This window comes from Mirounga leonina, unplaced genomic scaffold (assembly GCF_011800145.1).
Source record: "Mirounga leonina isolate KUSES-001 unplaced genomic scaffold, KU_Mleo_1.0 Mir_129, whole genome shotgun sequence".
In the NCBI taxonomy this organism is placed as follows: domain Eukaryota; kingdom Metazoa; phylum Chordata; class Mammalia; order Carnivora; family Phocidae; genus Mirounga; species Mirounga leonina.
The window spans coordinates 72,235,993-72,259,415 of NW_023270323.1; the positions used below are offsets into that span (position 1 = coordinate 72,235,993).

A 23,423-nucleotide genomic window follows, 5' to 3' on the forward strand; every position below is an offset into this window, starting at 1 on the left:
TTGGTGGGTTGGGAGTGTTTAGATTGCTCATCACTTAGACTAAGTGGGTGGTTTGGCCCATGGCCACTGTTCTTTGAGTTAGCTTTGACCCTTGACAACTTAGTGGCCTGACTGGCTAGTGTGCAAGACCATTCAACCCATCTCAAGATTCCCAAGAGGAGAGAACTGGCCCCGCCTATTTGTGAATAACAACAGATACTTGGAACCAAGAAAATGTTTTGTTAGGCTGATGATTTCTCTTTTCCCTAATATCACATTGAGGGTCATGGGTTCTTGAGGTGTGAAATTAACTGGGAAAATTCAGAATTCAGCTAATACCTATTTGCTGGATTCTGAGCCTACATAAGGCTTGCAGAAGCCAAGAACATGTTTATCAACAGACAGAGCGAAGTTTCATTTCTCCTGTGAAATGACCCCTCGATGTGATATACGTATATTGAGTGCCCTGCTGTGACTAAGAGCTATCTAAAAAAGAAAAAATATAGCCACCTCCTGAAGCATGTATAAATTGCTTTTTTAGACCCTATAAAATTTTAGCTAGCACCAAACATAGAACTTCATTCATCATCCTGCAAGTGAGGACTGCCAAGGGAAGCCGGCTCTTCCTGAGCTGAAAGTGGCAACACTCCAGGATTGGCAGGAATCAAATGAATCATTTCCTGCTTTTAGTTTTAGATAAATAATCAGAAAAGATTGTCTAGATTATGATCCAAAAGCCATTTTTCATAGCTCTGAGGATCCAGAATCCTTAACTTCATGTGGAAGCCCCCTTTTCTAATGATTTTATTGAACAGTGTGCAAGAGAAGGCAGACAAACCTACCAAGGCCAAGCTAAATTTTTAATGCAGCGAAGACTTATGATCTCAGTGTGGTGAGTACATTCGGCACATCCTTTTATTTCCGTACTTTGATGCTTTGCCATCTGGAGCCTTGCTAACCCTGGAGGGACTAACCCTCTCGGGGTTAACTAATTCCTAGAGATAGTAAACAGCTCAGCTGGGTGTGTGCTCTCATACACGGACTGATCCATCGAGAGCTCAGACCCCGAACCACCTCCTCTGTCTGGCTCTCTCTCTGGGCCACAGTTGCCCTGCCCTAATCTCCCAGGGCCTTGCATCAGACAATTAGGGGCAGTACCTGTGCTCCAGAGCCTGCTGAAGTAGTTCAAACTAGTCGCTCCTCAGTCGGCCAGCTCTGCTCACCTGTCTTTCCTGTGGAAACCACACCAGAGTCTCCCTGCCATGTTTTCCTCCTTCTGCCTCCCAGCCCACCCTGGTGTTTCCCCGTGTGACCCCCCCACCTCCCCATGCCATGGCCTGCCCCCTCCCTTTTGGATCTGTTACTATGACAAATTCTCTTTACAAGGACAATTGTCTCCATATCTGTTGGTCTGGCCATACCTGAATAATAATGAAATCTACATTTTAAGATGGTGAGGAGAAAGAGAAAGAAAAAGAAAGAAAGAAAGGAAAGAAAGAAAGAAAAGAAGAAAGAAAGAAAGAAAGAAAGAAAGAAAGAAAGAAAGAAAGAAAAAGAGAAAGAGAAAGAAAGAAAGAAAAGAAAGAAAGGAAAGAAAGAAAGAAAAGAAAGAAAAAGAAGGAGAAAGAAAATAAGAGTCAAGGGCTGGGGTTCCAGTCCCGATTCTGTCAACTCCTTTCCTGGGAAATCTTGGACAAGTCTTCTAATTTCTCTAGGCCTCAGTTTCCTTGTCCTTAAAATGAGGTGGCTGGATGTCTTCAGACGAACCCTGAAATTTCTTCAGATGTTCAAATTCTAGGAGTTTATTTCTAATTCTAGGAGTTATTATAGGCTATTTTTTATATAGATTTCCAAATGATGTTATTTCTTCATCAGGTATTTGCTGAGTACCTGCTATTTGATGAACACTGAACTAGGGACTAGGGGTCCGAAGATGGGTAAGAAAAATTTCTGAGTTTCAAATGCATAGTGCTACTTTCACATTTGTGCTGATGGCTGCAGAGGTCCAAGAAACACCCAGCTGGCTCTCCTGAGAAGGTCTGCTATGCCCCAAAGGCTCTGGAAAGCTCTCAATTTAAAAGATTAAACATCAGCTGAGAAAATACAGAATTAACGTTAGATATATAGACCAGATATGATGATGAAATCTCCCCTCCACCCCCCAACCAGGTCTCTTTTCCATTGCATGTGTGCAGACATTCATAAACTGCATAGCCAAACAAGAGGAGAGGGGGTCATGTGGCCCCAGAGGTTTCCATATTTCTAAGCTTCTGTATTATCTTAGAAGTTTCTTAATTATTGCTTCTCTATGAGTGGACTCATTCATTGTTCAAGCACTCCAGGTTCCTTGCGGAAATGCTTCTCATGCCCTAGTACCTTTCTCCACCCCATCACATCCACAGAATGTCATATGCTCTGTCAATGCTGTAGAGAAGGACATTTTTGGGGGATTTCTGGTTTCTGTTTTGTTTTGTTGGCCAGAAAAGGACAAATTCCATTCTGAATTCCACTTTCCAGAGTTTCCATCCATTACGTGCCCCTCCTCCTGATTCTGTTTTCTTTATCTTCTGTGGCCTCCCCACTGGTGTTAGCCGCAGTTAAAACTTTCTGTTGCTGTCTCGCTGGGATTTTGCTGTACCCTCTTTTCAAGTATACTTTCCTATGCTGTAAGGAGGGATAATATTTTCAAAAAATATTAAAACAAGATATTTTTCCTTCCCCATAAAATATGTTGCCTAGCAATTTCATCTGCGTAATGAATCAATGCCATTCATTGATTTGGGGAGATTGTGGCCACCATCTAGAACAAAGAATTCATTGCTCGATTTTGAGTTTCATACTAGATTTTTTTTTAAAGTACATAGAGAGATAGTAGTCCTGTCAGCCTCTCATGGAGAGAGTAGAGGGTTTTTTTTTTTCTTTAAATTTCCCCAAATTTCCATTCACTTATTAAAAAACAAACAAACAAACAAACAAACAAACAAAACAACATGTTGGAGTATCTGAGCTTTATTTGCCCTTAACCGTTGTGTAGAGAAGACAAGGAGGAATATGTAAGTTTGTTTCAAACAGGAAAGGAAAGCCTCTGCTGATGTGATGGGGGAGAGCCAGGCTGCCAGGAAGAAGATGCTGTCTGCCTTGCTGAGAACCACCTGGAGTCTTTGCTCTCTGGATCACCGCTCACGCTGGGGACCATGCCGGACATATATCACTGATAGTTTGAGGCAGAAGCTGAAAGGGGAGAGGGCTTGCTTCTGAAATTCTGGAAGGAGAATGTTTGAGGGTCCACCATAGAGAAAAGGTGACCGGGGTAGAGCAACAGTAGGGTTTGGCAGAAGCCAGACAGGGAATTGTTAAGGGCACTTTCAGTTCTCCTCAAAGACTGCAAGTGACATGGAAGGAATCTACATTTTCCAAGGTGACTCTGTGCAGGACAAAGAAGGTACTCTGTAAACAGGCTGCAGGATGGACAAGCCCAGGGAACCCAGCCAGCTGGATGAGGCAGTGGTGTCGGAAGGTCTACCTCGTCAGCAAGAGCAGAGGTAGAGAGCTCAGCATCAGGGGAAGGTGGCTGAGCTCCCAGGGGCACTCACCCTAGAGGAGCAGCAGGTCCTTCCTTGCAGAAGCACTGAGGGCAGAGGTCAGGCGCTAGAATTTAAAACGACCTCAAACCAGGAAGTGTGAACTTCCCTTAATCCAGAGGTTAGTGGGAGCCAGCAAAGAGGGATAATGCATAGCCCAGACACCCCTCTCTCTTGCTCTCATATTTTTACAGAGTTTCTTCTGGAATTCAGAAGATGGAGAGGTGGGAAGCAGAAGAACTGGGCGGGGGTGAGGTGGGGAGAAGCATTAAAATCTGGGCATTTAGGGACACTTGGGTGGTTTAGTCCGTTAAGTGTCTGCCTTCGGCTCAGGTCATGATTCCGGGGTCCTGGAATCGAGTCCTGCTTCGGGCTCCTTGCTTGGCGGGGAGCCTGCTTCTCCCTCTCCTTCTGCTTGTGTGTGTGCTCTCTCTTTGACAAATAAATTAATAAAATCTTTTAAAAAAATCCTGAGCTTTCACCCTGAAGAGTTCAAGTTTACCTACACATTTGTCTTACGTTCATTAGTAGGCTATCTCATTGCACAAATACTTTAAATCAATCTTGCATTTAGTGAGAGGGTCTGAACAAGCACATGAACATGCACATCTATACATCCAGTTGTAATGAGACCACATGGCCCAAGGTCGTCATTCTACAGGCACGAAGACCTTAGGCATGACTTGTTGTGTGTTACAGGGCTAGTTCACCATGAGGCAGGACTAGATCCATGTCCTGAGGAAGTCAGGAGGGCCTGGGAATCTCTCCATGGCACTGGCCCCTTGGAAATATTGTACATGTCCATTTTGGCTATGGCAGGTCTGCTTTCATTCTCAAAAGATTTTATGAATTCTTAGAATGTCTTTTTTTCTTATAATGTTTTATAACGTCTCCCCCAGTTTTAGTCCTTTAGACATAGCTAAAGTGAAAATATTTTAGTATAACAGTGCTTTTCAAAGTGTAGTCACCGGACCTGAAGCATTGGCATCAGCTGGGAATATGCCAGAAATTAAAGTTCTCAGGTCCCATCCCAGGCCTACTGAATCAGAAACCCTGGTGGAAAGCCCAGAAGTCTGTTTTAATGAGACTTCAAGTGTTTCTGATGCATAAGAAAGTTTGAAAATCCACTATATTATCATACTGTAATTAGCCACAGATCCAAAAATTTATCTACTACTTCTTAAAATTCATGTGCATACTTTTATTTAATTTATTTATTTATTTTAAATTTTATTTTATTATGTTATGTTAGTCACCATACATCATTAGTTTTTGATGTAGTGATCCACGATTCATTGCTATTGTATAAGACCCAGGGCTCCATGCAGTATGTGCCCTCCTTAATACCTGTCACCGGGCTAGCACATCCCCCCACCCTCCTCCCCTCTAAAACCCTCAGTTTGTTTCTCAGAGTCCATAGTCTCTCATGGTTCATCTCTCCCTCCGATTTCCCCCCCTTCATTTTTCCCTTCCTTCTCCTAATGTCCTCCATGCTATTCCTTATGGTCCACAAATAAGTGAAGCTATATGATAATTGGCTTTCTCTGCTTGACTTATTTCACTTAGCATAATCTCCTCCAGTCCCATCCATGTTGATGTAAAAGTTGGGTATTCATCCCTTCTGTGCATACTTTTAAAATACAGGTATGGCTGCCTCTAAATTCAGTAGATAAAAGAGCATTTCTGTTTCTATCCCTTTCCTCAAAAGTCACTAGAAACCATAAAAAAGGTAAAACAGGGAAAACAGAAGCAGCTTCAGTGGAAGAATATGTGCTGTGTGCTGGGAAATGTGGATGGGATGGAGGGGAGTGTGGAGCAAAGACACATTTGCTCTCATACTTTATAAGCAAGACACAGATTTCCCTAGACGTAGGTATCCAAGTCTTAGAAAATCCAGCCAGTGATCTCATGAGTGCGGTCAGCCACAGAGCTGTGGGTGGAGAATGCCCCTGATTGACACTGATGCTGCAGCAGGACATAGAACAGACAAAAGCCCAGGAGCTCACAATCTAGCTGGAAGCACGGAATCAGAATAGAATATTCGCAAGTACTGACTTTTCTTCCCCCTTCGGAGAGCTCAGTGTGCTATCCTTGTTTTACATTTCATCTACAACTTTATTTGTTTACTTTTGAATTACTCTTTATTGCTTATATAAACATTTTAAACTAATTTTTTATAAAAACATATTTTTTATTTTTTCATTGTATTTTTTGATCTGTAAAAATTATTTAGGTATCTTGGGTTGGGATGCAATGCATCATAATTTTCCAATTAAAATAAATGGGCATTTAAAACATCGGTAGCAGGGTTTTCAAGTATATATTAAAGTCATTGAAAATGCCTTTATGAGAGACTATGGACTCTGGGAAACACACTGAGGGTTTTAGAGGGGAGGGGGGTGGGGGATGGGTTAGCCTGGTGATGGGTATTAAAGAGGGCACGTACTGCATGGAGCACTGGGTGTTGTACGAAAACAATGAATCGTGGATCATTACATCAAAAACTAATGATGTATTGTATGGTGACTAACATAACATAATAAAATAAAATTAAAAAAAAAGCAGATGTGCATTTTGAAGATAGAGCCCACAGAATTGGCCCTGGTGTGTGAAAGAAAGAGAGTAGTCAGGGGTGAATCCAAGGCTTGCAAACTGGAAGAATGGAGTTGACAGTAGGTGAGAATAAAAAAGCTGGGAAAGAAAGGGGGAGTGGAGAGGGAGAGGTAACATCAGGGCCTCAGTTATGAAAATGTTAAGTCCCAGAGTTGATGGATGGTTGGATGATAGATAGATGGATGGATGGATGGAAAGATGATAGATGGATGGATAGATGATAGATAGATGATAGATAGATAGATAGATAGATAGATAGATAGATAGATAGATGATAGATAGATAGATATATGTTGAGTGGGCAGTTGGATTGGTAGCCTAGAGTTAAGGAAGTGGTCTAAACTAGAGACATAAATTTTGGTGTCATCAAATACAGATTAGAGCTATGAGTCTGGATATAGGTAGAGAAAAGCAACTTTAAGTGAGCTCTGGTGCTCTCCAAATGAAGAAGTTGAGATGAGCAGGCAGCAGGTGAGGAGGAGGAACCACACATGTATAGAGTCCTGGACGGCAGGCCAGGAAGATGTTTCTAGAAGAAGGGAGTGTCCCCTGCTGTAGATAGGGCAAATGAGATGAACACTGAGGCTTAAACATCAGATCTAAAGTCCCTGACATCACTTTAACAAGATAGCTTTGGAGAAGGGGTAGGGGGTGAAAGTAGATTGAGGACAATAGAGACAGACTCAGACCTACAAATGGTATGATTCGATTTATATGACATTCTAGAAAAGGCAGATCCAAAGGGACAGGTCACTGGTTGTCAGCCTAGGCGTGGGGGAGATGTGACTACAAAGGAGAACAAGGTGATTTTGGTGGGGGGGGGGTGACAGAGCTGTCTTATATCTTGATGTGGTAGTAGTTACACGATTGTGTCCATACGTCAAAACTCAGAGAAAGGTACTATAAAAAGAGTGAATTTTACTGTATGTGAATTTAAAGTAAGAGATATGTGAGTGGTCACAAAAAGGACAAGATAATAGGAGTAGTGGATCTAGAAACAGTGAGTGTAGACACCTCTTTTCAGGGGTTTTGCTCTAAAGGTGAGCAGAGAAATGGGGTCAAAGCTTGAAAAGAAGGTAAATTCAAGAGGATTTTGTTTTAACTAGATAAAGGACGGCTGTGGAGGAATTTGAAGGCTGTTGGGAATAATTCAGTCAAGATGGGAACTCGATGGTGTGGGAGAGAGAAGGAAGAATTGCTAGAAGGATGAACTTGAGCAGAAGAATGTGTAGTCCAGGACTCAGCAAGAGAGAGGCTGACCCGAGACAGTCCTGACAACAAATGCTGGGTTGGGTGGATGGGATGGGGGTGCAGGGTGTATGTATGAATTGTCTTCTGACTTGCTTTTATTTTCTCAATGAAACAGCAAGCTAGAGAGGGAGGGAGGAAGTTGTTGGGGTTTAGAGGAGGAAGGGAGAAGATAGGACACAATTGTCTTAGAGGATGGGAGATGGATAGCAGGACACTGTAATGTGAGCCCTAGGGAATTGGACTAGGTATTAACGTGTATTCAGGGAACATGGTTCTGTGATTTTCTCTAGCCCCTGAGAAAGGGGAGAACTGAATATAATCGGGAGTGAGGCTTTGCCATGTGAATCACCATCTAGGGAGATGGGCAAGAAGTTGAGGACAATGCAACAGGGTGATTGTGGCGATTGGCTTCTCCAGCTCCAGCTGTACTTGTCCCCAGCTAGGAACTGAATTTCATCCTCCAAAATTCATATGCTGAAGCCCTAACCCCCCAGTGAGACAGTGTATCTACGTAGATGGGGCCTTTGGGAGGTAATTAGGTTTAGATGAGGTCATGAGTGTGGGTCCCTTGGGATGGGACTGGTGCCCTTATAAGAAAAGACACCAGAGAACTTACGCTCTTGTCCCTAGAGGCCATGTGCAGACACAGTGGGAAGAGACCGTGTGCAAGCCAGGAAGGAAGCTCACCAGCAACCAAATCTGCTGCACCTCGATCTTGGGCTTCCAACCCCCCAAAATGTGGGAAAATCCATTTTTCTGCTGTTTCAGGCACTCAGTCTATGACATTTTGCTTTGGTAGCCCAAGCTGAGTAAGACAGCCCCCTTCTATTTACCAAACTTGCCAGGTATACTCCCTCTGATGACATCTGTATTTTCCTGCCCCTTTGTGGAGAATGCTTTCTAAATCGCTAACAGGCATCCCATTCATGTGTGTGTGCAAATGTCAGGCTTTCAGTTGGGTTTCTCCTAGTGTCCCATTTAAAATTTCAGTCTCCTCTCTACCCAATACCCCTGCGTTTGCTATCTCCTTTCCCCGCTTTATTTCTCTTGTAGCATGTAAATTTTCTAGCGTTCTGGATACTTTAGTCATTTACTTTTTATTATCGATCTCTTCCCCATTCAATCGTAAGCTTCACGAAGGCAGGGGTTTTTGTATTTAGCTCGTTGCTACATCTATAATGTCTCCAACAGTGCTTGGCATGTCACAGGCGCTCGGTAAATATTTGTTGAGCCGGTGAATGAAGTCAGGACATTTTTACTATTTGACATTATGTCTGAATTAGAAATCAACATTCAAACATTCCACCCTGTTGTTGATGCCTCTGCTGAATCTCGCTTTCTCTTCTTGGGTCCTGGAGCGCCCCTTGCCTCTGCGGCTCAAGTGTCATAGGTATAATTTGGGGACCAGCCCACCTAACTTCTTCAGGCTGTATATTGAAACAGTATAATATGTGGTTCCTGTCCGGAGCGCTCATTAGAGAGAGTATCCAGGGTTCAGTTGATTCCAATTCCATTTTCATCTGTGGTTCTTTCTTGCAATTCCAAACCTGAGGTTGACTTTGGAACATCATCTTTCTTGAGTTCCCACAATATTTGCTCTAGACTAATGAAAAAATGAATGATCATAAATATAATTACTCTGAAGGCCTGAGGATATTTTTGGTATACTTGGAAGGAAGATGGGTTTGAAAGAAAAGCAATTGACGGTTGAGGACTTCAGGTGTTTTTCTCTGTCGGAGCTTTTGGGTACCAAAAATAAAGAGCATTTCTCACCCCTTTTTATGTTCTGAACAAATGGAGAAATAAAAAATAAGGAATATGACATCGATAGGCCAAAATATCACTTTAATTACTGGTAAGAGTTGAGGGGATAGTTTAGTGTGAGCGCCACACCACGCCTCGGACAAGCTAGACGTTACCACACTGCCATCGCAGTGGACAGAACTGATCTCCACCTGGCCAGCAGGGACAGACTCCCTGGTGACAGCAGAGGCCACGGGCACCCCATTGTCGGTCCACTCCAAAGAGGAATATAAGGAAGGCATGATTATACTCAGGGAGCTCCATGGCATTATTTTTCCTGGGGAGGGAGCATTCCTAAAATTTATCAATTCATGGAATTGCTTTGTCATGAAGAGTCTTGTGGAACTCGTGGAACAAGGAAGTCACTTGGAGAAGTGCTGGTGTGGGTAATTGAAGTGCCCTCCCACCCCGATCTCGAATATTCCATGAGATAGCACAAGCACTCTCTTTGTGAAGTTCGATAGATTCCTCTCATTGGCAAACATTATTGAACCCCTATAATGTGCAGGGCGCTGTGCTCGCCATTGGGCATTAGGATAGGAGAGAGGAAGACAAAATGACAACCCTGGCTTTCAAAGAATCTGTAATTAAGTGAGTGGGATGGATACACAAACTCTCGAGACTTTTCCTGGATGCAGTTAGAAAAGATATTACAGTGTGATGTGATGGATGCCTCTTTTCTTTAGGTCATAGTCTAGACAACTTGAACAAGGAAGAGAAACATTTCTTCAGTTTGTTTGTTGGTATGATCTTGACTCTTTTCTTTTCTTTTTAATTAATTTATTTACTTTAGAGAGAGAAAGAGAGAGAGAGCAGGGGGAGGGGCAAAGGGAGAGGGAGAGAGAATCTCAAGCAGACTCCACACAGAGCATGCGTGGAGCCGGATGCGGGGCTCGATCTTACACTCCCGAGATCACGACCTGAGCCAAAACCAAGATTCTGCTGCCTAACTGACTTCGCCACCCAGGTGCCCCTGTATGATCTTGACTCTTAAAATGGAAAGTGACATCAGAAAAAAAAAACATCCAGTTACTTATCTGTACAAGGGGTTTAATTTTATTTATTTGAGATTTTTAACAGACAAGAAAATATAATTACATGGAAACACCAAGTCACACATGGGCTCTATCTTTTGCAAGTGGGCACAAGTTAACGTGGGGCAAACAAAGGGATATGAGTTCAAACCTCAGCTTCACTAATAGCTGGCTGTGTGACTTTGGACAAATCGCTTAACTTCTGCCAAAACTTTGCCGACCTGTCTGTAAGATGGTGGGCATTATGAAAGTCTTCTTGCCTCCCAAGTTCCTGAAGGACGTGTAAGAGGAGGGATGTGAAACCCAAGTGTAAACTGTAATATGCTAACATGACTACATTATTGCACACGTAGGCAGTTTCCTGGGACTGTGCGAGAAGTGTCCACGACCTTATTTCATATCCTTGATTCTGAATTTTAATACAATCTGGAAATATAAAGATAGTACTTATTTCAACCGTGTTTTGTTTTCTCTCCAAAGTTTTGGAGTAAGGCCTATGATTTTTAATGTGATGCTTTTAATGTATGGTTATTTAAAAAGCATAGAGAAGATCACACTAAAATCCTATAAGAAAAATCTTTCTTTTATACCCAATTTTGTAAAGTCAACTTTTCTTTAAATGCATCAAGACTAAAAATCCATGGACAACTAAAAAAAGGCTTCTGGAAGGAGAGATATTTTACCTGAAATATCAGGGTGAGGAGATTTTTATGGCTGGTTTAAAACCCCCTTAAATTAGGGGGTTGTAATGGAAAGTCTGACAGGCTCAAATAAGGCAGTTCAAAAATATATTCTTAACACTTAACACATACTGTACATGAAATGTATTTTTAACATTCTATATGTTTATTACAGATTAAATACTTAAAAATGGAAAAACAGCCCAAATGTTTCTTAAATATTTGCTTAATATAGTCAGAACACATTGCGAATTGTAACCATGAAGAGTACACTTTAAGTGTTTGACTAACATCAAATGCAATAAAATGTTTCATTTGAAATGTTAAGCAGGCGATAAAAATGTCCTGTGAGACAGCAGATTATAGTTTCACCAAAATTCTGTCTAATTAAGCTGAAACTTGGGAGAGACACTTGACTGGCTGCAAGTCCTGAGCTTGTGAATATCACGGTCAGATTTGTGCCTTGATCCATTTTCCCTCCAGGGGAAAGATCATCTGAAACAGATGCCCAAACATCGTGAAAGAAAAGCAGGATGTTGCCTCCTCTTGGAAGCCATCCCTGTTTTTAGGAGCTTTTAAGCGCATCTTTTCTGCACCTTGTGTGTCAACGTGCATTCTATGGTAACACATTTTATCACATTAATGCTAACTCTATTGCTCCTGGTTGTGTGACGTTGGGCAAGCTACTTAACCTCTCTGTGCCTTCGTTTCTTCCCTTATAAAATGGAGATGATCGTAGGACCTATTTCATTGGGTTGTGAGGATGGGTTGAAATGTGCAATGAGCTTAGAACAGGTCCCAGGTACAAAGTGTGAGTTCAACACTTAGCATTTACTCTTCATTCTAAATTTGCAATCTGTTTTGACTATAGTAAACAAATAGTTAAGAAACACTTAGAGCTCCCCCCCATTTTTAAGTACTAAATTTGCAATAAACATGTTAAAATATTTTCCATGTATAGTATATGTTGTTAATTTTTTAAAAACACTCAACGGTTTTGGGAATGTATATGTTGTTAATTTTTTTAAAACACTGAACGGTTTTGGGAATATCTGTTTAAAAGTACAGCTCATCTCCCCACTGGACTCTCATTTTCATCATGGTATTTTCTGCCTATTTCTCTTGGTGCTATGTTTTAGGGGCTCAATGTTTGTGACTGAATAAACAATAAATGAATGAATGAATGTAGACACCCCACCAAATACATGTTTGTCTAATCCACCTGATTAGGTTTTTTTTCCAGTTTCTAGAACTTCAGAGATTCCTGACTAAATATCATTAATGAGATAAACCACTTCTAATTTGCAAGGGCTTGCGTTTGAACCAAAAAAAAAAAATTCAATTAATGGGTCCATAAATTAATGTCTCAAGCAATGCAAATGGAAATGAGCTTTGGCAACTGCTGCAGATATTGTGAAAATACTTGCTAATTCTGTGACTCTGGCTAGTTACATAAACTCAACGAGTTTATTTCTTATCTGCACAGTGAGAATAATAAAATAGTACTTCAAGGCTAAATGAGTTAACATGTAGAAAGTACTTAGAACAGTGCCTGGCACATAGCAGGTGTTCAATAAATGTAAGTTAATGTTATTGTATTATAATAAGTATAATAATTGCTTATACTTACTATAATAGGTTAAATGCATTACTAGCTGGTGCTGTTACTATTATTTAGCATACCAAAGAGATTCTATTCTGTTTTTGCTCTGGTGTATTTTCATTCTTGTTTTAGTTTCTATTTTTGTCTAGAAGCTCCTGGAAGGAGACAGATTGTGTACCTTAGTTCCACTGAAACTCCCAGAATCCCTCTCCACAGTTCCGACTGGCAAGATGGTCTACTTACCCTGTTTCTACCTCACATACAAATATGGATTGAGGCTGGAACTCTGCTCTAAGTGACAACAGACATTACCGAATGGCCAGAGGCAACTTCTTAGTTTTAAAAAAAACTTCTTAAGATAACTGGTCAGAATTAGCCCTCCTCTTTTTTGAAAGAAAATATTGGTGGCTAAAAAAAGAAATATGAAAATTAACAAGTAATTGAGTCCAGCTGGCTCTGCTGCCAACAAAAGTCTGTCTCTTAGAGTCAGTGTGGCTCAGAGCACTTGGAAATTAATGGTGTGGAATTAGTTTGAAGTTCATGGCAATTTTGCACAGAAGTGCTTTTAACACTAATCTCAAATTTGGAGATCGTTGGCATTGCCTCTGACCTCATCCTTTTATCTCTGCATCTCTAATGGACTCATTCCTTTATTTAGAAAATTTTCAGAATTTTCCCTCATTTTTGATAAATTATCACAGTTTATAATTGAATCCTTTCTTTTCTCAAATTCCCGTGTTGTTGCTTAACTTTAAGGAGACTTTCTGTGCCTTTATTTCTTTATCCTAAACATTTGAGCTATTTCTAGGACTGTGGGCAAAAAGTCATTTTGTGAAATCCAGCTAATAATTCCTCCAACTACACTGCGCTTAAGACAAGTGCAGGGAAGGCAATGAGCTTATTGAATTTTAGGCACTTTACTTAATATGCACTTGGCAAAACTAATGAAAGGCCTTGGGAACTATGGAACGTAAATGTGTGTCACAGATTTTTTTTTTTTTAAACAACAGCTTTATTGAGATATAATCACATACCATAAAATTCACCCCTTTAAAGCATACAATTCAATGGTTTTTAGTCTATTCATGGAGGTGTGCAATCATGATTGTCAAAGAAACCCCATATCCATTAGCAGTCACTCCCCGTTCACCTCTCCCCTAGCTCTTGGCAACCACAAATCTATTTTTCATCTCTATGGGTTTGCCTATTCTGGACATTTCACATAAATTAAATCATAGAATATGCAGCCTTTGTTTTTTTTTTGTTTTTTTTTTACATTTTATTCACATTTATATGCAGCCTTTTTTGTCTGGCTCCCTTCACTTAGCTTACGCTAAGTGTGGCATGTATCAATAGTTCACTCCTTTTTATTGCTGACTAATATTCTGTTCTATGGATAGATGACATTTTGCTTATCCATTCATCAATAGATGCACATTCAAATTGTTTCCATTTTTTTAGGCTATCATGAGTAATGTTGCTATAAACATGGCTGTGTGTTCTTTCTGCAGCCTTATGTTTTAATTTCTCTTGGGTAAATACCTAGGAGTAGAATTTCTGAATCATATATGAGAGACTGAAGATACAAACAGAAAATGTCCAGATCATACACAAAAACAGCATTCAGACCCATAACCTGTAGCAACCTGCCCAGAAATCCATCTCTTTATCTACAATAAACAGCTCAGAGAGCCAACCGGCTGGAAATCAGGCTTGCAGGGGAGCCAGATCGCTATGTTTAGTAATACTCCAGGATGCTAAATAATAGCTTCTGTAACAATTGGCCCCGGATGGTTAGGACTTGATTAGTAACTGACAGCTTCCCTAATGTTTGTTCTGGCTTCCAAGTAGGACCAATCAGAGAAAACCAGATATGTGCCTTAACCAATCACAGGGGGTGCCTCACATAATATCTTCTAATGCAGGTGGACCTGCAACCTTCTTTTTTTCCCCACTGTGAAGCTTTCCCACCTACCTCTGAGTCTCTACCTTAGTGTATAAATGGTGGTGGCTGACTCATGTGCTGGAGAGCAAGCTCTGAAAAAATAGTTTTTGCTTTTCCCATCTGGCTGGTCTTCATTCATTTCTACATATGTTAACGCTGTGTTGAACACGAATTGCCCGTCTGTTTTCCATAGTGGCTCCCGTGTCACAGACTATAATTCTTTTTCATCTTATTGTTGGTGAAAGCCAGAGACAATAGGGAAAAATTGCAGAGCTGACTGCTGGAGGAAATGACTTCCTCATAACATTGTTTCATTAACTTGGGGGATGACAGAAAAGGAAGAACTAGCCTTAAAAAAGTGAGCCTTTTTGTTTGGGGAGTCAGGGTTGGATCTTTGAGAAACTTCACATAGAGATGTTGAGGAGTTAGTCAGTCAGTCTTGGGGTTCAAGAAAATAGTTCAGTCTGGAGAGGGTCACCATCTTCCGCTTTTCCATAACCTTTCCTTTTGCCTCTCATACCTCTTCTTTGAGATTTTTCCTCATCGAAGGTCATTCCTTCAATGAGATTCCCCATCATTATACCTTCCTCTTGGCTCATTAAGAGATGCAATGTCTTCTTTTCCCTTAATACCTGAGTACTGGTACAGTGATTTGCAGCTTTTGGTGGGAAAGGTCTCAGGGACAGAACAATAAACCAGGGAGACGTGGTGGCCCTGTGAAAGTCAGGAGACACCAGTACTAGGCTTTTCTAGAAAAAGCTCATTACCTCCTTTTTAAAGATTTGTGACTTTTCGTGTGTTTACTGTTGCTAAGAGTTAACATCATGACGGGTATTTCAAAACTATTTCCCCATTTAAGCCTCATAACCTGAGATCTAGGTATTTTTGTTCCCACTTTATAATACAGATTTTGATCCTTTTATGCTTATGGAGAAATCCCAAGTGATTAGAACAGTGTCTGGCATGTAGTAGGTGCTCAAACAATTGTTGTTGAGAGAGGACACAGGCTTTTTTATTTGCCTACAGTAGCTCTGGGGTGGTAGAGTTGGAATCTAGCATCCCCTTATTTGATTCCAAAGACTGTTTGTGCTGCTTTGGCCCACACTGTCTCCAGGGCCCTGTCACTCTAATGAGAAGACGCCAGGTCATTTTCCCAAGCTGGTGTTCCGACGACAGCAGGTGACTCATCTGTGTCTTCGTGGATATTCTGCTCCAGTAAATTGAGAACTGCTGAGTGCTCAAAGATCATTTTCTTTCCTTTGGGACTTGTCAGCCTTTCATATGCTAAGGCACATTGTGAATCACCAAGGGGAACAAGTAATACATTGGTCTATAGAGTCCTCCAACACCTCCTCACGTGTGTGCGTGTGTGTGTGTGTGTGTGTGTGTGTGTGTGTGTGGCATCTCTTAACATCTCCCAGGAATGAAGTTTTAGAGTACATGGTCTCAATTTCTTGTGTTCTTTTGATTGGCTACATCTAGCCCTATAATTGGTTGACTTGAATTGTGGTAAAAGAACAAATTAAGGTCAAATCTTATTATAGAAAATACAGTTAGAAAAATATTACTATAACAAAGATATTTTAAAGACCTGGCCATAAGCCTAGAGTAATAGGGGCTTGCTGATTTCTTCAGAGTTAAATATGCTGCTACAAATAATTTAGTACAATAAATGCTTTTTTCCTGCCCTATTTTTACAATAGAGGAGGAAAAAGTGGCACCTTGCTGTGTGGTATTTATCTTCCCAAGGAATATTTATCGAAGCCTCCCAAGTACCGTAGGACCTGGTGGGGGACACCAGGCGGGCCGACACAGGACTCCAGCCCCCAGGTATTCATGATCCACTGGGGAGTGATGAGAAGGTACACGGGATCAGAGAATCAGTGGCAGAGCAGGGAATGAAGGCTCCTGTGTACCAGACACAGGATAAAAAAATTAAAAAGCCATTGAAGATAATTTAAAAGATAAGGGAAGATGGGTTGGGCTTGAAGTCCACACAGACTAGGTTACAGGCTTCCTGGGGGCAACCCCAGTGTTGCTGAGCATCCCCTCTGTGCTCTGCCTGGGGTCTGGCAGGGAGTGGGTTGGAGGGAGTCGGTACGACATGCGGCCGCCGCCCCCAGCCTTGCTCCCCCTCTTCCTGGGTCCGGGGCACTTTGCAGCTGAGTCTGCTTCTGAGCCCCACCTGAAGATGCAGCCTCGGCTTCTGGGTCCTTACCTTCGACATGCCACCCTCCTTGCCAGGTCCTGAAGCTTAAGGGAAAGGAAGGGTGATAGTGGTGCAATCAAGCACAGCAGGCCCTCAATTCTGGCCCCACACCTCTGCCACTTAGCCTCATAAACCTCTCGTTCTTCCATTGTGATGCCGATATGTGTGTGTGTGTGTGTGTGAATGTAAAATGTATACGTGATATCAAATATATGCTGTATATCATATATAGTGATATATGCAGTGATCTAGTACATGATATATATGATATCATGTATAAGTTATATATATCCATTGTGTTATCATATATATATATACACACACACACACACATCACAGTGGACGCATATATAGCTTATATATATGTGATACTTTAAAGTTTTATGGCAATGATTACATGAGATGGTGCGGGAAAAGCCTGAGTCCAGTGCCTGGCACTGAGTGGCCGTTGCTTCTGCTGCTCGGTCAGACCTTCAGGCTCCATATGGCTGCTGGGATCCCCTCAGCTCAGTCTCCCCTCCAGCTTGTTGCTGTGGCAGAGCAGGAGTCTGGGATCTGGCACCTTGGATCACAGCCCCTCTTCCCCTTCTGGCTGGGTCGTTCTGACAAACCGGACTTGCGCCCACTCTTCCCTGCTTCTCTGTCTTTGCAGCGGCCCCTCCAGATCCCAGTTATCTGCCAAGTGGGGGTTAGTGCCCTCACATCATGGCAGTAAGGATTATTTCTGGTCGCTCTAAGCTCAAAACATTTCACTCCTAGTAATCCCAGAGAAAAGAATGTGGTTTTCAGTTTCCGATCATCTGCACTGATCCTCTACAAATACTCTAATTGGCCCAACTTGGGTCCTGCCAGACCAATCACTATTCCCACTTTGACCAATGATAGCTGTGCCTCCTCTAGCTGGAAAGGTAACATCACATGACTGAGAATCACACAGCGTAGCGACAAGACAATTCCCTAAAGAAAAAGAAGCCAGACACCCGCCCCCATACACACACACACACACACACACACAAGGCAGGAATCCATAATATGGACACCACCTTAACTAGCTTCTACACTAAACTCAAGTTTAAAGTCTGGATTTCTGGTGATGAGAATGTTCTGAATCCCATAGTTTGCCGTGCTCTTTGGATATCATGATTTGGACCTGCCTGGATGGCTTCCCGATTTTGCATGTGTATTTTTTTCTGGGAAGAGGCTCCTCCACAGCTTTTGTTAAATCCTCAAGCATGCCCAGGACCCATGATGTTTCAGAGACACTCACCTAGAAAATAGATCTCCAGATGAATCCATAAATACTGTGTGCTAAGTTTGTTCCTAGGCACTGGGGATGCAATGCTGCGGAAGACAACACATAAGCTGCTCTCTGTGTGGTGGAATTTTCCCTCCCTGTGGGGCCCCTGGCAGCTGACATCTGGCCAGCAGGAGACTTGAAGAGAAAGCTGGCTTTAGGGAAGCAGAAGGGGATTTGCCTCAAAGTTAGAAAGTCCAGTGGGAGTTTGTGGATAAAGGAGAGACTCAGTGAAACAAATTGAGGGGTGGATTTGGGTAGTTGGGGAGCATCCATATGATGTTGGATGGAGGGGCAGGCAAATTGTGGTCTTACTGTGGGAAGACTGGAATGACATACAAAGGATTCATAGATCACAGGATTTCAGAAAGTCCTTAGCCATCACACAGAGGAAGAAATCAAGGTACAAAAGGTGAACTGACTTACTCTAGGACCCACACCACAATTCTTTCTGCTCTAAGATGCTACACTGGGATCTTCTGGCAAAAGCCCACTGTTTTTTGCTTCTCCTTGCATTCACCCTCCATCTGTGTGGCCAGCACTGGGAAATGGGTGGATTCAGTAGAAACAAATGACCTGGGAGTGAAGAGTGTAGATGTCACTGAGAAGCTGACCAGGAAACCAAGGACTCAGTGAGGCTGGACCACCATCTCCTGGCTTCTCCTGCAGCTCTCCCCCGGCAACCCCCTCGCCCACTTCATCTGGCAAACCTCCCCAGGACTCCTCCCATCAAGCAGGACCCTCTCTAGGCACGTTTCCTCCAGGATCCTCTGAGGGAGTCAGAAAGTAACAGCATGCACTTTTGATAGGCCTGGTCTTGGTCCAAATGAGAACGGCTCTTGTGGAGAAATGCAGATGCCTCCTACCTATTTGTGCCAAAAAAGTATGCCCCACCTACAAAATTATAGAATTATTAGTTCTTGAAAATGCACTGCTTCTACTCCTTTCATTGAAATTCAATCCAGTGCAATTAAAACATCGTGGCAGGCTCCACAAGGGCACAGATGCCCTGGAAAATGATTTTGGGGGTGTTTTCCCTGGCTATGAATAGTCCGTCAATGTGGAGGCGACCACACACGTACTTAAAAATGAAAACAGTCCTGATGGTAATGGAGCAATTCAATAATACTAACTTGCATTTTGAGAGGCACTTTGTTTTAAGGTTAATTTTTGGTTGGGTTGATCATGAGCAAATATAACTAGGGCTCCGTTTTTGCTCTAAGTGCTTTCTCTTTGCTCACTCCTCTTCCCCGATGCCTTTCCTCCTTGTTTCTCTCTCGTTCCGTAAGACCTATGTGTTGGTGACTCACAAGGAACCCACTCTGATGGCAGAATAACTGATGCTGTAAAGATTCTCCATCCAGGCAATGTTTCCAAGGGGCTGTTGATGAGGCTGGTGACCCACCCCCCTCCAGTGGTGTCTACACCAAGTCCCGTTGGGTTATCTTCTTAACAGACTGACCTACTTATCACAGAGCAGAGTGCCATTCTTTAGCTTGGGATTCTAAGGTTCCCACACTGACCCTCACCAATTATACCTCCTGTGTCCCACCACTCCAACCAAACCTGGGCTTTTCCTCCTTTATGCTGGATTCAAAACTTAAGTGACATCATGGTTTCCTCTCTATCCATTGAGACCTTTCCCATTGACCATGGCCCAGTGCGTTCTCTGTGTTCTCCTCCTGGAGTCCTTTCTGACATTTCTGTAATCGCTTGCCACCTATTACCCACTGCTCCATACTACTGAGTTTATTTTACTAATGATGTTTGGCACATAGCTTGTTCAATAAGCAAGCTAAACAGGAATAATGCATACAAGTCACTAATGCCCGACAAGCACACTGTTCAGTGCTCGGTTACTATTGTGCTCTGTTACTTCTTTTATGACAAAAGCTGCTGTCACAGACACTGATATCGTCATCGCTAACAGCAAACCCTTGAGCCAGTTTGTGTAGTTCGACACACTCAAATCCCACTTTAAATTTCTGTATTTCCATGTGATAACAGGTAGGGCTTTGGTTCTTCTGTACTGTTAAAGTTGATTCAGTGCTGTAATAGTTTCTTCATTTTATTTTTATTTTTTATTTATTTATTTTATTTTTTTAAAGATTTTATTTATTTATTTGAGACAGAGAGAATGAGAGACAGAGAGCATGAGAGGGGGGAGGGTCAGAGGGAGAAGCAGACTCCCCACCGAGCAGGGAGCCCGATGCGGGACTCGATCCAGGGACTCCAGGATCATGACCTGAGCCGAAGGCAGTTGCTTAACCGACTGAGCCACCCAGGCGCCCTATTTTTTTATTTTTATTTTTATTATTTTTAAGACTTACTTATGTTTTTTTTTGGGGGGGGGGTCAGAGGGAGAGGGAAAGAGAGAATCTCAAGCAAACTCTGTGCTGAGCATGAAGCCTGACTCAAGGCTCAACCATCTCACAACCCTGAGATCATGACCTGGGCCAAAATCAAGAGTCAGATGTTCAATGGATTGAGCCACCCAGGTGCCCCCTTTCCTCATTTTATTTTATTGCAAGTTTTCTTCCTGTTTTATCCACTTCCCCTCTAGATTGTGTTTTGGTCACCCAATCATATCAGAAATTTGGTATAATTTTGGATTCCATTCAATGGTGGGACCTTCCAGCTTCTCACCACCTGATATTGCAGATAGAGGAGTATTTACATTGGCATTTCTCTTCCAGAAAAGTTATTTCTGTCCCTTGTCTGCTGGCAAAGTTCTGCTTGTCCTTCAAGAGAACTAAAGCATCCTGTCAATTATTCCTTTTACTTCAGAAGAATAATTCCTCCTTTATCTACTTGTCATTATAGGCAGTTTTTATATGGCATTGTCTGACACTCCAAGAGTAGCAGAACCATTGTTTACTATTGCACTCTCTGTACCACAAAGAAATTGACATGAAGTTAGCACATGTATTAGTCAGGACAGACTAGGATATGCTGAGTAACAAATAACCCCAAAGTCAGTGAATTAACACAACAGTTTATTTCTTACCTTTGCTAAAGTAACATGAATGACAGCAGGAGGTGCTTCTCCACACAGTCACTTAGGGATCTAGGCTGAGGGAGGCTTGAGCATCTCCTAGCTATATGATCTGGAGTTCAGGATCTCTTCAGTGCTATGTCAGTGGAAGAAAGAGAGAGACGCCACATTTATGTGTAGCCTCTTCATGGTCCCACCCTGGACATGATACATGTAACTTCCACTCATGTTTCATTGGTCATAACCAATGGCTTCAGATCATATCTACACCTAACTGTGCAAGGAGGAAAATGCAAGGAGAAGATTAAATATTGGGTGAGTATTACTGTCTCTGCTACAGAATGCCATAAGTATTTGTTGAATGTATGAAGGGGACACTGTAGCCCAATAAGAAAAAGACTCTCTGCACCCACAGAGAGACCAAGCTAGATGGTACAGACTTGGAAAAGCCACTTGGTCTCCTGAATCTCAGCTTCCTCTTCTGAGAAGTGTGGAGGGAAAATGCAGACCTCACTCTCAGTTTTGTTTTGACCATAAGAGATGATTTATGCAAAGCAATTAGTGCAGGCAATGATATATAGTAAAATGACTGTGGCTTGTTCCTTGTGCCAGTTATTCTCAATCACCTTGCCTGTATACACCCTCCCCCTTCTCCCTCTAAGAGCCGCTCCACTCAGTCTCCTTTGCTTTCTGCCTCTGGTTGGGCAGCACAGAGAGGAGATAGGAAAGAAAGAGGAGATGGGGGTGATGCATTTATTTCTCTCCTTCCATCCCTGATTCAGGATGCACTGACTGTGTCAAACAACCCCTTTCAGGGTTCTGATCTCAACTGGATTCACTTCAGTAGCACTGTTTCCTCTCTTACTTTTTCTTTTATTTATTTATTTATTTTTAAGATTTTTATTTATTTACTTTAGAGAGAGAGAGAGCACGAGCTGGGGAGGGGGCAGAGGGAGAAGCAGGCTCCCCACTGAGTCGGGAGACCAATGGAGCTCGATCCCAGGACCCTGAGATCACAACCTGATTTGAAGGCAGACACTTAACTGACTGAGTCACCCAGGTGCCCCCTCTCTTGCCCTTTTTTTTAATTAATTTTTTTCCATCACGTTCAGTCAGCCAACATGTAGTACATCATTAGTTTCTGATGTAGTGTTCAACGATTCACTAGTTGTGTATAACACCCAGTGCTCATCACAACATGTGCCCTCCTCAATACCCACCACCCGGTTACCCTATTCCCTCACCCCCCTCCCCTCTGTAACCCCCAGTTCATTTTATGGAGTCCAGAGCCTCTTATGGTTTGTTTCCCTCTCTGATTTCTTCTCTTGTCTTTTCAAGCCCATGTGAGGTTGCAGCTTTCTGCTGTTGCTAGTCTCTGGGTGCCTCAACAAGCCATGTGGCTTTTTAAACTCTGAACACCTCTCTGTAAATGGTCCCTTCTTTAAAGTCTACTCACAAATCCTACTGAGCATGCTGTCTGCTTCCCACCCTGATCCTGGCTGATACTTTAACTGCCTGGACTCTGTGCTCCTTGGGGGCATGAATTGTGAATCATCTTTCCTCCTCATTCCCAAACATAGCACAGTGTTTGAGATAGAGAGCATATTCAATTTTTAAAAGAAGCTATTAAATATTAAATTAATAGATTGTACTATTAGCTAATATTCGTTGAATGCTTCCTATGTCCCAGTAACTTATGGCATTACAATTTCAGTCATCTGTGAGGTAGGTACCATCACTGCCTTCGGATTTCATATGATGATATTGAGGTCCAGGGAGGTTGAGCTACCTGTTATCTAGTTAGAAAGTGGTGGATCTGGGACTTGAACTGTAGATGCCTGATTATGGCTTTCCTGCTCATAATTGCTATCCCAAATCAGTTGGTACCTGCTAAAGAGAGGCTCTAGGCTTCCAAGATCTTTTGGATAGACAGCACAAAGGCTTCCATTGACAATCATTCAGAAAGTATGGAAAATAAGGCCACCTTTATTTCTTGTGGGGTTCTAGGTCTATGGTTTAATTGAAGTACAAATGAAATTTCAGTGAAAGTGCCGGATAAGTTTGCCTGAGGCTTTTCCTTTGCCTTCTCCAAGGTGCTGCTTGGTTAATGAGGCTATTCAGAGAAGGTAAGGCCCTAAGTTTGTGGGTGGGATTTAAGGGTATGGGCAACAGCCCATAAAGAACATCTGTGTCTGTAGCTTCCATGGGTTGGGCCTGAGGGTGGAGGGAGGTCATTTCAGCCAAGATGGGAGAGCTAATAAGAGGAGAACTACCTGCATGGTGTAGGAATTGAGATGCAACTTGGAGCCTGAGAAAATGTTTTGAGACCCTGCTTTGAGACTGCTTCCCCATGCCAACCTTACATATACCCACCTGCTCCCTAAACAAATGAATAGTGAGACCTATCAGTACAATTAAGCTACTAAGTCATCTCAC

General features: G+C 42.3%; 1 long non-coding RNA gene across 1 annotated transcript; it reads left to right on the plus strand.

Annotated features, from left to right (window-relative positions):
* The first annotated feature begins 856 nt into the window (after nt 1-856).
* On the plus strand, nt 857-23,104 carry LOC118010287. Its single transcript, XR_004679165.1, has 3 exons — nt 857-871; nt 1,855-1,916; nt 23,081-23,104. It is a non-coding gene; the product is annotated as an uncharacterized LOC118010287 (long non-coding RNA).
* Nucleotides 23,105-23,423: the final 319 nt, after the last annotated feature.